Here is a 17,575-nt window from a genome sequence, read left to right on the forward strand (position 1 = left end):
AAGCCACTTGATATCTCTGGACTCATTTATTCATTGGCAAAATGAAGGGGTTGTAAATTACTGCTCAAGTGTCTTCTGGCTCCATATTATGTTCAAGTGGAAGAGAGAGAGGCCAGAAAGGAACCAAGTACACATGGGAATTATCACATGATGAAAATAGCATCACACATAGCTGGAGAGACAGATAATTTAATAAATGGACAAAGTATATGAGCATCCTGTTCACAGAAAACACTGCATAAATAGATTTTCATCAAAATAAAAGAGGCTCAACCTCAGGCATAAAAGAAATACAAAATAAAGCTACCGAGTTTCTTCAAAAGTCAAACATACACCTGCCATTTGACCCAGCCACTCCATTCTGAGATATTTAACCAAGAGTAAAGAAAGCACATGTCCATGCAAAGACTTGGACACAAATATTCATAACAGCTTTGTTTGTAAAGCTCAAAACTGGAAACAACCCGAATGTCCATCAATAGGTAAACGGATAAACATATTTAGTACATCCATACAATGAAACACTATTCAGCCATAAAGAAAAACAAACTTTTTTTTTTTTTGGCCATGCGACATGTGGGATCTTAGCTCCCTGACCAGGGATCGAAACTGTGCCTCCTGCAGAGGAAGCATGGTGTCCTAATCACTGGATTGCCAGAGAAGTCCTGAGAAACAAACTATTGGTACATAAAACAACATAGATGAACCTCAAAATAATTATTCTGAGGAACTTCCCTGGTGGTGCAGTGATTAAGAATCCACCTGCCAATGCAGGGGACATGCATTTGATCCCTGGTCCGGGAAGATCCCACATGCCACAGAGCAACTAAGCCTGTGTGCCACAACTACTGAGCCCACGTGCCACAACTACTGAAGCCCATGTGCCTAGAGCCCGTGCTCCGCAACAAGAGAAGCCACCGCAATGAGAAGCCTGCACACCACAACGAAGAGTAGCCCCCGCTCGCCGCAACTAGAGAAAGCCAGCACACAGCTGCGAAGACCCAACACAGCCAAAAATAAATAAATAAATTTATTTTAAAGAAAAATGTTATTATTATTATTCTGAAAGAAGTCAGGGCAGGAAGTACATGCTGCATGTCTCCATTTATATAAAATTCTTGTCTTTTTTTTTTTTTTAATACTTATTTATTTGGCTGTGACGGGTCTTAGCTGTGGCATATTGGATCTAGTCCCCTGACCAGGGACTGAACCAAGGTCCCCCTGCATTGAGAGCGTGGAGTCTTAGCCATTGGACCACCGGGGAATGGTGGTCCCTATATAAAATTCTAGAAACTGAAAATTTGGAAAGCAGATCACTAGTTGCATGGAATGGGGAATTTACATAACAAAGAATGCGGAAACTTTTGCAGGTCATGAGTATTTTCCCTACCTTGTATCACATTGTATTCTTTAAATATGTGTGGTTTGCTGTATGTCAATTATACCTCAATAAAACTCTTTAAAATCTACCATGTGATATCCTGTTCATCTACCAGATAGATAAAGATAAAGCACTGTGACAAATGGTCTTCTGGCTGTCCTGTGGGGAAACAAGCATTCCATGCAGTACATCAGGGCAGAAATCGACACAAACTTTGAGGAGGAAATTTAGCAGCTGCTAAAATTTAAATGCACTTACTTTGGACCCACTTTTAGAAAACTTTTTTTTTTTTTTTTTTTTTTTAGGAATTGACCTAGTTTTTTTACTACTGCTATAACATACATTACCACCACTCGAATGGCTTAAAACACCCGTTTATGATCTCAAAGTCCTGGAGGTCAGAAGTCCAGGTGCAGCACTAGCTCAGCTGCTTCAGACCTCACAGGCTGAGATCAAGCTGTTACTTGCTCCTGGTGGATCCTTCCTCCCAGCGAATTTTACACGTTGACAAGCAAACCCTTGTATTTTCTCTCTTCCGTCTTGTCTTTTAACATACAATGGTGCCCTAAAATATGCAACACTGTGCCTATTTTTTCTTTAATAAAAGATCACAGATCTGACCTGTTCTTTTCTGCAGCTGCGTACTACTACACTGTGTGCTTCCATGTGCCATTTACGTAATCCGCCAAGGGCTGTGTTCCTTTCTGGAGGCTCTAGGGATTGTCGATGAAAAATTAATCAGTTGTTTGTTATAAAGCAGAAACTAATAAAAAAAGAAAAATTAATCAGTTGATCTAAGAAAGAAATGGACAATTTTATTCAAGCCAAATTTGAGGATTATAACCCAGGAAGACCGTCTCAGAAAGCTCTGAAAATTGTTCTGCCTGTTAGAAGTCAAGGCACAATTATATAATTTTTTTTTTTTGAGACAGAGGGCTGTACATCAAATGACATATTATTGACAGATTATAATCCAAATCTAAACATCATCGTGGTGGGTCATGTGACCCCTTACTAGCTCTTGAAGGAATGTTATCTTTTAAGCAGTTGTCTTGTTGATGCTGGGAGAATGTTGCTCTTTATGGTTGAGCAGGTATTCCTGCGGATGGGGGAGGTTTGGTTGAAACACAATGCAGACAGACAATGCACTGCGGGGAGAGAGGAGGCCAAAGGGCAGAGAAGAATTTTTATGTTTGAATTTTCTGGTCTTGCCATAAAATATGAATTTTATTTCACTGGATGAATCTGCTTCCAATCTCATTCAGGTTGTTGACAGAACCCAGTTCCTTGTGATTGTGGGACTAAGGTCTCCGTTTCTAGCTGGGAGTCTGGCTTTGCTCCCAGAAGTTGCCCACATTCCTTCTCAGGCCTTTCTCGTGGCCCCTCACATGCTTTGAATATTTCCTTCCATTACATCCTTCTGCTTCCAGCCAGAGAAAGCTCTCTGCTTTTAAGGGCTCATGTGATAGATTGGGAGTATTCGTTTCCTATGGCTGCTGTGATAATAAGTTACAAGAAACTTAGTGACTTACAACCACACACATTTATTCTCTTACTGTTCTGGAGGTCAGACGTCTGACAAGGACCTCACTGGACTAAAAAAGTCAAGGTGTTGGCCGGGTTGATACCTTCTGGAGGCTCTGAGTGGAGAGAAGCCATTTCTTTGCCTTTACCAGCTTCTGGAGGCTTCCTACACTCCTTGGCTTATGGCCCTTTCCTCCATCTTAAAGTGCATCACTCCAATCTCTGCTTCAGTTCTGGCACGCCTGCTCCTCTGATTCTGACTTCTCCTGCCTCCCTCTTTTAAGGACCACTGTGATGACAGTGGGTCCACCTGGATAATCCAGGAGAATTCCCCCATCTCAGGGTTTTCACCTTAATCACATGTACAAAGTCCCTTTGCCATATAAGGTAACATTCACAAGTTTGGGAGATCAGAATGTGAATGTATTTGGGGGCCATTATTCAGTTTACCACATTGAAACCACCCAGATAATCCAGGAGAATCTCCCTGTGTTAAGGTCTATAAACTTAATCCCATCTGCGAAGTCCTTCTGGCCTTGGGCCATGACATATTCACAGGCTCCAGAGACTCGTGCGTGGACATCTTCAGGGGCCACCTCCCCACCACATTATCCCACAACTGTACTTCCTTGTGGGGAAGACAGTAAATCTGTTACCCGAAAACTGGGTTCACCTCTTGGTGGGCATCAGGCCAAGAGACACCACCAAGCCAAAGATCAGGAGAAGGATTTACTACTTTATCAAGTGAGGAGAACACCAGGGATCTTTCTCAAAGCAGTGTCTCCCAAAGAGCAAAACTGGAGAAGTTTTAAACTAAGGGTACATGCATATTCATGAAGGGGCTTGAGCAGAGGAAAATTCAGCATAGAATTGGTCGACAAGAGCCCAAGCTTTAGCTGATTGAAATCAGGAGGGTCAACATCATCATTCCATCCACCACGTGGGTGGGGAACTTAGTTCCTACAGAAATCAAAGACTGTATCAGATTGTTACCTACATCCCTTGAGGAAGAATTAGGATCCAGTTTTACTGCTGAACTATTGTTTCTTGACTGCTTTTCCTTTGTTCCTGCATTTCTTCACTTCCCTTAAGATGATTAATTACTGAGACTTGTTCAAGGGCAAGCCTTGTGGTCAGGCTTAGATCACAAAATGGCTTAGGCCAAAAATGGCTCCTTTTATGTCAAGAAAGCCATGCCTGGGCTTCCCTGGTGGCGCAGTGGTTGAGAGTCCGCCTGCCGATGCAGGGGACACGGGTTTGTGCCCCGGTCTGGGAAGATCCCACATGCCGCGGAGCAGCTAGGCCCGTGAGCCATGGCTGCTGGGCCTGTGCGTCCAGAGCCTGTGCTCCGCAACGGGAGAGGCCACAGCAGTGAGAAGCCCATGTAATGCAAAAAAAAAAAAAAAAAGAAAGCCATGCCTTGTTCTTTCTCTGGGGACCCACTATCCTATCTGCTTACAAATCCACAAGATCTTTCACAGCATTATTGCCTGTGATAGGCAAAGACTGGAGACCATTGCCATGTCCTTTGTACGAGGTCGGGTGAATTACACAAAGGACATGTATAGCCACACAGTGGAGTTGTATGTACTATAGACAAAATATGGGCCAGATCCATAATATTTTGTTAAAGCAAAAAAAAAAGATTCAGGGTGTTGCATGTTATATGCCACCATTGTATGTTAAAAGATAGAAGAGAGAAAATACCCTTGTTAATGTATAGAACTCTCTGGAAGTGAAACAGGAGGGAAGGGGGCAGGGCACAACCTTTGAAAGAATGACAGCCTGAGGACATGACATAAACTGATTAGAACCAAATGGGTCCAAGATGGCAGACAACTCTACTTCCACTAGACCTGGAGCCTCAGTATAGGCTCACTCTAACACATCAGCAAGCGAAATGACACACTCACAGACGCCATGACAGTTCCAAGGCTGAGCACAAGGATCAAAAATTGAGCAGTGGCTCAGTGCCTAGAAATCCCCGCCCCTTCCTGAAACAGCTGGAATACTCCTCCCACTCACCCTATGAAATTACCCACTGCTATAAAAACTGACAACCCCATACCCTGGTGCCTTTCTCACTTTCTGAGATGGCCCACACTCTGTCTGTGGAGTGTGTTTCTCTCTAAATAAATCCACTTCTTACCTATCAGTTTGTCTCTCACTGAATTCTTTCTGCCATAAGACATCAAGAACCTGAGCTTCATTAAGTCCTGAAGCCAGGTGAGTGATCTCAGTTGGAAGACAGTGGGTTTTGGCCAGGTTCGAGTCCGAGCTGCATGGGTTCAAGTCCCACTGTGAGTTGCATGGTTTCAGAAGCACCCACCAGGAACTGGTAACAGCAGTTTTGTCTGGGGTAAAAAAACTGGATGGGGGGCCAGAGGTGTGAGGGAGTCCATCTTCACTGTACTGATCTGAGAGAGGGAGAAGTGAGCCGTGTTGCTAAGCAAGATCTTAATTCCCTGCCCAGGAATTAAACCTGGGTAGCCTGGATGAAAACCAGGAATCCTAGCCACCAGGCCAGCAAGGGCTAGAGGCTAGAAACTATTCTTCCCTGGCTCTTGCCCCCAGTGAAAAATTCATTTCTCATGGAGGCAAAAACTGTAAAAACAGGTACAACGTTCATTATTAGAGACATAGCACAACAACTAGTGGGAGAGCACACAGAGAAACAAGTTTGTTTAGTTAAGGTAGAAGCAAGGCAGAGATGCACACCTAGAGAGAAAGGACGTGGGCATCCTCCCTAATGAGGGGGAGGGCAGTAAAGAGGCGGCTAAGTCATTTAGATAGGGCAGTTCTTCTGGGTCTTTGTCTTCCTTCTGGCCAATCGTCTTGTTTTATCCCCCCTAGCTAATTTGTTTCAGGACCCTCCCCCTAGATGCACACACACCTCTCAGCCAAGACGGAACTGACACAAAGGCGTCTGGAAGAAGCAGGACTCATTATGGCCCAAGGAGCTTTTCTGCACATGTGTGGTGTCTCCCTTACCCCAAGGTGTTGGGGGGGATATGTGATCGCTTGATCCTTTACTCAAATAGGGTTTTGCCCCTGTTCCTGCCATGACTGTTAGGGCATCCACAAGAGACAAAGCCTGGCTGTTTACCCTGTTTCAGTGGTTACTTCCATTTTGGAGAGCAAACAGGAGGCTGATGGTAAATGCCTTACCTGGAGCCCACCTATCTCCTGTCTCAGGAAATGCAAACAGGAGGCTCGTTGTAAGCGTCCAGCCTGAAGCCCACTTTTCCTGCCCTATGAAATGCAAGGAGGCCAATTATAAATGCCTAGCCTGGAGTCCATCTATCTCCTGCCTCAGTACCATTTGAATTTTGTTCTGGGGCATATGATGTTTATTCAAAAATAAATTGTTGGGACTTCCCTGGTGGCGCAGTGGTTAAGAATCCGCCTGCCAATGCAGGGGACACGGGTTCGAGTCCTGATCCAGGAAAGATCCCACATGTCACGGAGCAACTAAGCCCATGCACCACAACTACTGAGCCTGCGCTCTAGAGGCCGTGAGCCACAACTAGAGCCCACGTGCCACAACGACTGAAGCCCACATGCCTAGAGTCCATGCTCCACACCAAGAAGCCACCACAATGAAAAGCCCACACACCACAACGAAGAGTAGCCCCCTCTCGCCACAACTAGAGAAAAGCCCACATGCAGCGACGAAGACCAAACGCAGCCAAAAAAGAAAGAAAAATTTAAAAATATAATAAAAAAATTAATTGTTTATAAGTGAAAGGGCCAAGATGTCTGGATGTAATATTGGCAGCTCCTGAAGGATGAGGACACAGTGCTATCAGGGAAAAGAAATGTGAAAAGGTGTTTGGACGTTCTGCAGGTGAAAGTGGGGAGGCCCATAAAGGCCATGGATATGAAACACTTGAAAACAGACAATGTATCTTGTCAAGGGCTAAGCCCACCCCTCCCTCTAGTATTCCTCATCACAGGGTCAATTGTGATGAGAAAACAGCTGTTTTGAGTTGTTGCCTAATGCCGACTGAAAAAAATGCACAAACTAAAAGTTGCCAGTTATGTTTTATTGTGGGGACCTTACTGAGGGCTGTAGCCCAGGACAGATGGCTCTGAGGAACTGTTGCAAAGAGGTAAGGGAAGAGCCAGGATATACAGGAGTTTTTGCTGAAGAAAACATGTAATAGAATATCAAAAGATTATTGCTAATCACCAAAAGCAGACATCTCAAGTTAATGATTTTAGTGCTTTTCTACATATGGGAAGATGCAAGAGTCTGGGCTCATTGAAATTATTCCTTTGATATGCATCTTATCTAGGGCCAGTGTTGTAATAGGGAAGAAAAAATCTGACCCCATAGTGGATCTGTTTCTTTTACTTTAACCTTTGTATTCTATTACTTTTGCTACAAGTTAATCATGAAAGGGATGTTGCCTATAAGCTTAAATTACAATGGCCCACCTCTGGGAACCCTGCTCCCTTGTAATGAGCCTTAAGCTAAAACACCTTTGTTTATCTCACAGGAAACCTCCTGACCAGGCCCACCTGTGAATGGCTGCAGGAAGAAAGAAATTAACAAGTCCCCTCCGGAGCCTGAACAGAACCAGAACTTGACCCTCTCCTTTTTTAGTATAAAAGAAGCCTGAATTCTAACTCAGGGCAGATGGCTTTTGGACACTAGTTCACCATCTTCTTGGTCTGCTGGCTTTCCGAATAAAGTCGCTGTTCCTTGCCCCCCAAAACTCATCTCTCGATTTATTGGCCTGTCGTGTGTGGAGCTGATTTTTCTCCATCCTGAATTCCCCTCGGGGGCAGCTACAGTGGCTGATAGCTTAGCAGCGGGAAACATTCTTTGTTTAATGAAATAGCAGGCAACTTTTGTCCACACCAAACTTTTTACAGTATGACAACCCTGCTCACACCAGGAGTCCAGCCTTGTAGGATCTGAGTTTAGGATTCCCCTCCCGTACACCCGCCAACCCTGCCAAGCTCCTGCTTTGCTTTTCCCAGGGTGCTTTGAAAAATAACCACTTAAGAGTTGAGCCTGAGAAAAGTGAGTGGCCTCTGCCCCAACCACAGGCTGTAAATCATAGGTGCTCACTGTCTATCTCCTGACCCCTGTGACCTGGGATGGAAGACTGCCCTCCCCACAGCTGACTGCAATATCACCTCCCCCACTGTTTCTGTCAATAATACATTTGTTACTTTACTTCCTTGGTGTGAAAGTATTGAAACTGTCCCTTTAATCAAAACGACCCTGGGGGGCTTCCCTGGTGGCGCAGTGGTTGAGAGTCCGCCTGCCGATGCAGGGGACACGGGTTTGTGCCCCGGTCCAGGAAGATCCCACATGCCGCAGAGCGGCTGGGCCCGTGGGCCCATGAGCCATGGCCGCTGAGCCTGCGCGTATGGAGCCTGTGCTCCGCAGCGGGAGAGGCCACAACAGTGAGAGGCCCGCATACCGCAAAAAAACCCAAAAAAACAAAAAAAAACGACCCTGGGGTTTTCACTTCCCTAAAGTGGGAGCTACCTGACGACCCAAGTGGGTGGCTTGTACCAATTTCAGGTAGTCACAATCTGCATATTCTAAATTCAATACACCAGCTCCATCCCACTCCACCCCCAGACATCATTGTACACTCAAAGATCCAGCAACCCTTCCAGCTGATGTCGGGAGCGCGCAGCTTCATGCAGAGAGCTGGAGAATCTGCCTGGTGTCAGAGCAGCCGATTCATGCAACAAGCCCAAAATGAAAGGAGTTACACTTTGCGTCACTTCCTACAGTGGGGAAAGCGCTGACTCCCTTTGTTCCACTTTCCCCCAGGGAACTGGCACCCGTGGAGGATCGGGGGATCAGCCCAGAAGTGCGGCTTTTCTCACTTATTGAGGGAGCTCCCCAAAAAGTCTATGGCGGTTTTATGGACCCTGAGCTGGAGGGGGTGGGAGGAGGAGTGGAAGAGCATCTTCAAGGTTCCCCTCCTCCCCACCTAGCACAGGGAGGCCTCAGCAGGGACACCTGAAGGAGACCACCGCCCGAGGCCTCAGATAAAAAGACCTAGGAATGCAGGTATGCAGAGCAGCGTTGGGGGGCTGGGCCCTTGTCTGCAACTCCCCTCAGAGGCTGCAATTCATTGGCTGTCACCAAACACGCCAGGGAGGGCAGCTGCCTTCCCCCCTCCCCAGGGCAGGGGTGGGGGGCTGCCAGGTAGAGCCTTTGAAAGCACTTGGCCAGCCCTGAAAAAAAAAAACCACACTTAGGTTTCTCGAGCACCCTGAGTCTTCAGCCCAGGGCCCGCTGAACAAGGCCGTTCATCATTCTCACTTGGCCCAGGAATGAGGGCATCTGTACCTCGGGTTTGCCCAGCACAACCCTGCTTCCCATCTGTTGCCCGGTATAATCATAAATAGCAGCCCCCTTTCATCCTCCAAAGTTCCAACCTTGATTTGCTACCATAATAAAAGATTTTAAAAGAACACAGAAGGAAACCAGCAATCATTTTACTGACAAAGGGCGCACAGCTAATTCTTTCTTGAACAGCCGCTACAATGAGTAGCCATTTTAGAACCATGAATTCCTTAGAAAAAGGTAGCTATCAACAGATGAATGGATAAACAAGATGTGGTATATCCATACAACGGAAGACCATCTGACCGTCCAAAGGAACGAAGCACCAGTACATGCTACAACATGGATAAACCTCGGAAACACGCTCAGAGAAAAAAAGCCAGATGCAAAAAAAACCCCACGCACTATATGATTCTATTTATCTGAAATGTCTGGAATGGGCAACTCTAGAGGCAAAATAGATTAGCGGTTGCTTAGGACTGGTGGGTGGTGAGGTGGGGTAGCTGGGTGGGTGATAACTAAAAGGTATGGGGTGCCTTTGGGGGTTGATGAAAATGTTGTAAGATGGGTTGTAGTGATAGTTGTAAAATTCTGTGAATATACTAAAAAACCACTGAATTGTACACTTTAAACGTGTGGATGGCATAGTATGTGAATTATGAAAATGTTGTAAGATGGGTTGTAGTGATAGTTGTAAAATTCTGTGAATATACTAAAAAACCACTGAATTGTACACTTTAAACGTGTGGATGGCATAGTATGTGAATTATATCTCAATAAAGCTATTACCAAAAAAAACACATAAGTTCTTACCTAGAAGCCCTTTTTCAGTGGCTGTTTACAGAGGAGATTCTATAGTGGAGTCTGAGCACGTCTCTGTATTTGGAGGCCTGCTTCTCCCAGAACCTTCTCCCCCGACGCCTGCTTCTCAGAGACCCACCAGCCACTGCGCCGGGGCCTCAGCTTTATATTAACCTGCTTCCAACCTCCACCTCCTCCAAACAGAGACACACCTGCCCAATATTCCATTCACATCAGCTGCAAGGTAATAAGTGAGCTCACATGAGGACTATAAACCATGCCCAAGCATTTATTTGTTCCTGCTTCCAGGGAGTGGGCTCCATTAATCATGACCCAAGGAAGAAACCCTTCACCTTGGGTCAGTGAAGGTAAGAGAGTCACTCTAAACACGGCATTCTCGGGCCAGCCAGGGAGGGAGGCGGCCCCCATGACCCCCTTGTGAAAGGAATGTGGGGGCTTTCAAATGACTGCAGAGGTGGCTTCATCCCCATGGTAAGCCAGGTGTGCGGACACAGATGCTCACACCTGGCGGCAGACGGCAGGAAGGGGACCCAGGTGGCCAGTTCTTGTGGTTTAGTCTCCCTGCTTGGCTATTCTGATCCGGCTTATCAAAGCTGGACACTGCCTGGTCCTAACTGAGACTCTTGGATGCCAAGCCTGTGTCTTCATGGGTTTCCTGGCTCGCCCAGGAGCTTGCCTCTGATACCCCCAGAAAGCCAGCCCCTGGAATGTTCCAGCATGTTCTGGCATGTTCAAGAGCCTTCTCTCTGATCTGCCCATGTCCCAGCACAGATGTTTAGAGCTGGAAGGATCAGCCTGCCTCTTTTTAGAGAAGAGAGGAACTCAGCCCGGGAAGTTGAAATGATATGCCTCGGCCATACAGCAGGTTGCACGTCACATATCTGGCTTCTTTCATCTAGCACCCTGTTGTCAAGGTTCATCCACGTGGTAGCAGGGATCCATGCTCCATTCCTGTTTATGGAAATGGGCATATTTTACATGTTAACCACATGCTTGGATAGTGAGGGACACCCCAACTCCCAAACACAGGAAATGTTGGCTTCAACCCATGTACTTATCCTGGGGGTTCTCAATGGGGCCATTTTGTCCCCCGGGAACATTTAGCAATGTCTGGAGAATTTTTGGTTGTCCTGACTGAGGCATGTGCTTGTGGTATCTGGTGAGTAGGGGCTAAGGATGCTGCTTGACATCCTACAATGCACAGGACAGCCCCCACCCAAGAAATGATCTGGACCAAGGTGCCAATAGTGAGTGCCCAGGTCGGGGCCCCTCCCCTGGCCTGACTTCAGTTCCTTCTCTCTGGCTGATCTGGCCCCAGGCCATGTGGGACAGCATTTCTCAAACTCACCTGCCTTTAGGAAACACCTAGGTGCTTTTATATAAAAATGCATATTCCTGGGTCCCCTCCCAGGCCTTCTGAATCCAAATCTCCTGGCAAAAGGCCCAGAAATCTATGTTTAACAAGCCCAAGGTGTATTTTAGGACAAGAAGGCCTCACTATGCGGTGGGTCCCCCGGTAGCCCTGTGTAACTCACACTTACTCTGTGTCTCCGTTATTTTTATTTTTTTTTGCGGTACGCGGGCCTCTCACTGTTGTGGCCTCTCCCGTTGCGCGGAGCACAGGCTCCGGACGCGCAGGCTCAGCGGCCATGGCTCACGGGCCCAGCCGCTCCACAGCATGTGGGATCTTCCCGGACCGGGGCATGAACCCGTGTCCCCTGCATCGGCAGGCGGACCCTCAACCACTGTGCCACCAGGGAAGCCCCGTTATTTTTATTTTTTATTAATTTTTATTTTTTGGCCATACCACGCAGCACATGGGATCTTAGTTCCCAGACCAAGGATCAAACCGGCGCCCCCTGCAGTAGAAGCACTGAGTCTTAACCACTGGACCACCAGGGAAGTCCTTCTTCATTATTTTATCTGTAAAACAGCAAAGATGTTTTTCTTTTCCATCTGGAAGAGTTCTTGGCAGGATTGGTGAAGACAATAGGGGATGAAATTCTTATTTAAATTCCCCAAGAGCAAGGGGGCTGTCTCCTTACACATTACACACCCAATAAACCTTTACTGAAAGAAGGGAGGCACGATTGAGTCTATCATGTCAATGGTAGACCAGGGCCTGCAACCTGGAGCCATGTGAGGACTTCCCTGGGCCCCTCCCTCCTTAAAAATATATTCAAAAGTGTATTTTAAGGCTGCGTTGATAGAAAGAGGAATATAATCCAGGTTGGATTCATTATTATATATTCGTTATTATTTTATACAGGCTTTTCCCTCCTCATTAAAAAAATTTAAAAATCAAGCATTTCCCTGGGTCCCTAAAAATATCATGGGCTCCAGGTGCCCAGTGGGGAAATCAGCCCTGGGCTTTGTTGCAGCCTCGGAGATTCTGATCCAGTTGGTCTGGGGTGTGGCCAGATTGGGGAGTTTTATAAATACTCCCCCAGCCCAGGCTGAATGCAGGCCAGGCCTGGTCGTGCTGTGGAGGTTTCAATAAGTCTTTCCAAACTGGAGTCACCCCCTACCATGGGAAGTGATGACAAGGTAGGGGAGGCCAGGGTGTCCACACCCATGCAGTATTCCAAGCAGCTTACATGTAGGGAGTGGAAGAAGAACGATCATTCTCACCCCTTAGTCCCTGAGATCAGCTAGGTGACAGCCATTCTCCCGCTGGGTTGGTTGGCTTGAAGTCCTTGGAGGCCTCCCAAGCTGAGGGACTGAAGCCATCTTCAGGGAGCTCTGGAGGGAAACGCAGCTCCAAGTAGCTCTGTCACTTCTCTTTCTCCTGCAAATACCCAGGGACACACACACACACACAGAGCCACTCACAGTGGCTACAGAGACACACATCACAGACACCTAGAACCATCCCTCAGCAAACATCTACAGACACACCCAGACACACACACAAGTCCAGACCCCCGTGTACTCTCACAGAGGCTGTGCACCAACACACACACACACACACGTATGCTCACACACGAGATCTGGTCATTGATGAAGGCCTGAGCTAATCTAAGACTTTAGGACAGGGACTTCCCTGGGGGTCCATGGTTAAGACTCTGCACTTGCAGTGCAGGGAGCTCGGTTTCGATCCCTGTTCAGGGAACTAAGATCCCACACGCCACATGGCGTGCCCCCCCCAAAAAAATTAATTAATTAAAAAAATAAGACTTTAGGCCAGAAGGCAGGAAGAAGATAAAGTGAGGAGGAAGATATCTAGTTAGAAAAACAACAAGGTAAGGAAAGGTAAACCAATACAACCACAACTTACGTGTGAATTTAAAAAAGTAAACAAAAGAATATAACAAAACAGAAACAGACTCACAGATGTAGAGAACAAACTAGTGGTTACCAGTGGGGAGAGGGAAGTGGGGAGGGGTAAGATAGGGGTAGGGGATCAAGAGGTACCAGCTACTAAGCCTAAAATAAATAAGCTACAAGGATATACAGGACAGCACAGGGAATGTAGCCAACATTTTATAATAACATTAAGTGGAGTATAATCTATTGAATCACTATGTTGTTCACCTGAAACTAACTGTAAATCAACTATATATACTTCAACTAAAAAAAAAAAAAAAAAAGACAGGCCCTCAGCGAAACTAGGGAAAGAATCCCTAAATCACATCATCACAGGCAGCAGTGATCAGATTCAGCTGATGAAGCCGATGAGTTCAGAGCCACCACCCCTCCCCCACACCCCCGTCCCCCCAGCTGCCGGGAGCTCCTTGTTGTGCTAAGAGTTTCAAGTTCAAGCATGTGCAGAAAGGGGAGACCTCAACCCACCACCTCCCCATCAGGCTTATGATAAGCTTTTTTTTTTTTCTACTACTTTAATTTCAGACATGAACAAGAAATGCAAATTATGGCTTAGAAAACAACCCTAAAGAGCTGTGAGCATTTTTTTTACCTCATGCTCCCTTCCCGGTTCTGTCTGCTGGAACAGCCCCCAGCCCTAGAACAAAGCAAAAAAAAACCAATCCCCACTGAAAGAAAAAGTGATTGTCAAATGTTTCACTTTCCCTTTCTCCACAGTGTCCTTGCTGGGGATGCTCAGATGAGCTCAGGTTGGAGAGGCGATCACCGGCAGACGCCTGGGAAAACCCTGTGGCCCACCGGGCAGATGGAACAATTTCTGCTGACCACACCCACCTGGAATCCACCCACTTACTTGAAGTCAGCCTTGCCCTTCCTGGTTATCAACAGGAAATCCGGGGACAAGAGCTAGAGTAAAGGGTTAGGTTTCAAAAAAAATAAAAAAGGATTAGGTTTCACTCTTCCAAAGAAAATGGAAGGCATCCAGGGATTCCCCCCCAGAGAGGGAGACAGAGCAAATGAAATCACATAAAGACACAGGACAGAAATGAACTTTCCTAACACAGTTTTCAGACTCATCAGGCAGTGAAACCTAAAGGCCGCCCCCTAAGCAGATGAAAACATCAGAATGACTTGATAATTTGAGAGGATGAGGTGCCCCTCCCCCAAAATACAATCACTACAAAAGTATCTGGTTACCCTGCTTGCATACTCCCCCTGTAGCTGATATACTGAGCTTGCAGCATTCATTTTGCCACAGTCCCCACCACCCCCATCATCACACACTAGTCCCGCTTCACTCACAAATGTCACCTGCTGACCCCTTATGCAGCTGATTTTGTCATTTCACCTTGTTGAGGCTCCTGAAAGATACTCTGATCCAGCCTAGAAAATTGAGGCCCAGGGGCTGGAGAGGAGAAGGGGTCACACTTCAAGTGGGGTCACACGACTACAGAGGAGGCAGATTTGGGGTGGGGACCAGGTTGCTTGACTCCTGTCCGGTTGACTTCCTATGACCCCAGGCTTCTTCCCGTGTGAATTGTTCAGAATTTATTATCGTGCCTGACACCAAAAGTGACTCTCTGACCTTGCTGTCAGTCTACTCCCAAACAGGTGTGCATTAAAACACGGGGCAAAAATAAAACAATGAGGGGCATAGGGTCTGAGACATAAAGGCTGGAGCTGTTGGCGGCCAGGACGCTTATTAATTTGAACGCTATTGTATTCTCTTTCCCAATACCGCTTCACTAATTCAGCAAAACCAAGTCCAGGAAAAGTATAACAAAACCTCAACAGCAATGCTCTAGGAATGCGAACGTCCTGGGGATTTTTCACTTTCTGGTTAACAAGGGTGATCTGGACGTCCTTTTTTTGGTTTTAAACTTTAGAATCACAGGATGTTTCTTGAGTGAATGGATGAAGGAATAGATGGAGCTCGCGAGGACCTCAGGAGGTGATACTTTCAACCCCCATTTTCAGAAGAGAAGGCCCAGAGAGGCACAGTGACTTGCTCACAGTCACACAGCAAGTTAGAGGTGAAGCGGGTACCCTGTTCTCTTCAGAACTTCCAGGCCTGTTGCAGGAAACCCTCAGCCCACTTTCTCCCACTGGTTAAGGAGAGCTGAGGGGTCACACTGAGCCTGTCCTTGCTTTCAATAACTTTGAAGGGCCGAGAGTTGTACCATCTGGTCTGGGAATGAAGGCGGCTACGGATTAGGACACACAGGAGGGTTGCCCTTTTTTTTTTTTTTTTTTTTGCGGTACGCAGGCCTCTCACTGTTGTGGCCTCTCCCATTGCGGAGCACAGGCTCCGGATGCGCAGGCTCAGTGGCCATGGCTCACGGGCCCGGCCGCTCCACGGCATGTGGGATCCTCCTGGACCAGGACACGAACCCGTGTCCCCTGCATCGGCAGGCGGACTCTCAACCACTGCGCCACCAGGGAAGCCCGGAGGGTTGCCCTTTGAAGCTGCCTTACTCGATATAAGCTTTCAATCATTCATTCATGTCTTCATTTGAAATATTCACCGAGCATCTGGCACGTGCCAACACCTGTGCTGGGCACTGTGGCCCCAGCAAGGACTCCGCCTGACTGAGTCCTGCCTTCACAGAACTCACAGCCACAGCTGTCTGTCAAACAACCCAGGGAAAACAATTCTGTTTCATTGAGGAGTAAAATGAGATTTTAATAAATGGGCTTCAAATGTATACTCATCTCTTGAAAAGGTGAATTTGCAAGGTCTCCTTTTACTCAACAGCTGGATCAGAAGGGGCACCTGGGTCTGAATTCCTTGAAGCTGAGCTCCGCCTGCTTCACGGGGACCCCTCCACCCTCCTCTCTGCCTGAGCAGCATCCCCAGGCCCTGCTGCAACCCAGGCTTCTGCCCCAGGTCTGTTCGCTGAACCAGATCATGTCCTCTCACCACTGAAATCCACTAGCGGCTTCCCAAATCTTTCCCAGCTTCGTTGACATGTAAGCAACGAATTGCAAACTGCACATATTTAAGAAGTACGGTATGATCAGTTTTAACATATGTGTCCAACAAACAAACCACAGCCACTAATCAAAATAGTGAATGAATCCATCAGCCCCAAAAGTTTCCTTGCCCCCTTGGTCATCCTTCCCTTATCCAGGCAAACACTGATTAGTTCGTGGTTTCTAGAATTTCATATAAATGGAATCATACACCATGCACTCCTTTTTTGTCTTGCTTCTTACACTCAGCATATTTGTTCTGAGACTCATCCATGTTGTCGCATGCATCAATAGTTGGTTCCTTTGTATTGTTGAGTAGTCCACTGTCTTTCCCATTGTGATCTGAATAAAACCCAGGCCTCTGACTGGCGTTCCACAAGCCTGCACCATCTGCCCTCTGCTTCCCACCACAGCCTCAGCTCCTCCTCCTTTCTCCACTCACTATGTGCTGACCGTCCTCTATTTTTCTCCATTCCTCAACACACCAAGTTCTGCCTGCCCCAGGGCCTTTGCACTCACTGTCCCCACTTCCTGAAATACTCTGTGTGTGTGTGGATTCAGCTTGTCATTCAGGTCTGAGCTCAAATACCACCTCCTCAGTGAAGCCTGCCCTGGCCGCTCTACCTCACCTCCCATCTCTGTGACTGTCCCGTTACCTTGTTTTACATACTTCACAGAACTTATCACCACCTGAAATCCACAAGAGCAGGATGAATGAATGAATGAAACTATAAACAACCCATTTCTGTCATGATGTTTAGGTGTAGGTTAAAAACTCCAGTACAGGGCTTCCCTGGTGGCGCAGTGGTTGAGAGTCCGCCTGCTGATGGAGGGGACACGGTTCGTGCCCCAGTCCGGGAGGATCCCACATGCCGCGGAGCGGTTGGGTCCGTGAGCCATGGCCGCTGAGCCTGCGCGTCCGGAGCCTGTGCTCCGCAACGGGAGAGGCCACAACAGTGAGAGGCCCATGTACTGCAAAAAAAAAAAACAAATTCCAGTACGATCCCAATAAGACAAAGATGAAATTATCCATCAACTACAGAGTTTGAAGAAACCTCAGAACATCTAGTTAGATGTCCAGACTTGAGCCAAGTAGTGCATTTAATTCCCACTTCAGGAAGCAGTAAATAAAGAGCAGTAACCAGAACCCTCCCCAGACTCAAACCCACCTCCAGGGCTTTATTCACTCCTACAGCTTGCCATCTTATACTCAAAAGGCCTAGCTTCAT

The sequence above is a fragment of the Hyperoodon ampullatus genome (assembly GCF_949752795.1).
Source record: "Hyperoodon ampullatus genome assembly, chromosome: 14".
Lineage (NCBI taxonomy): Eukaryota > Metazoa > Chordata > Mammalia > Artiodactyla > Ziphiidae > Hyperoodon > Hyperoodon ampullatus.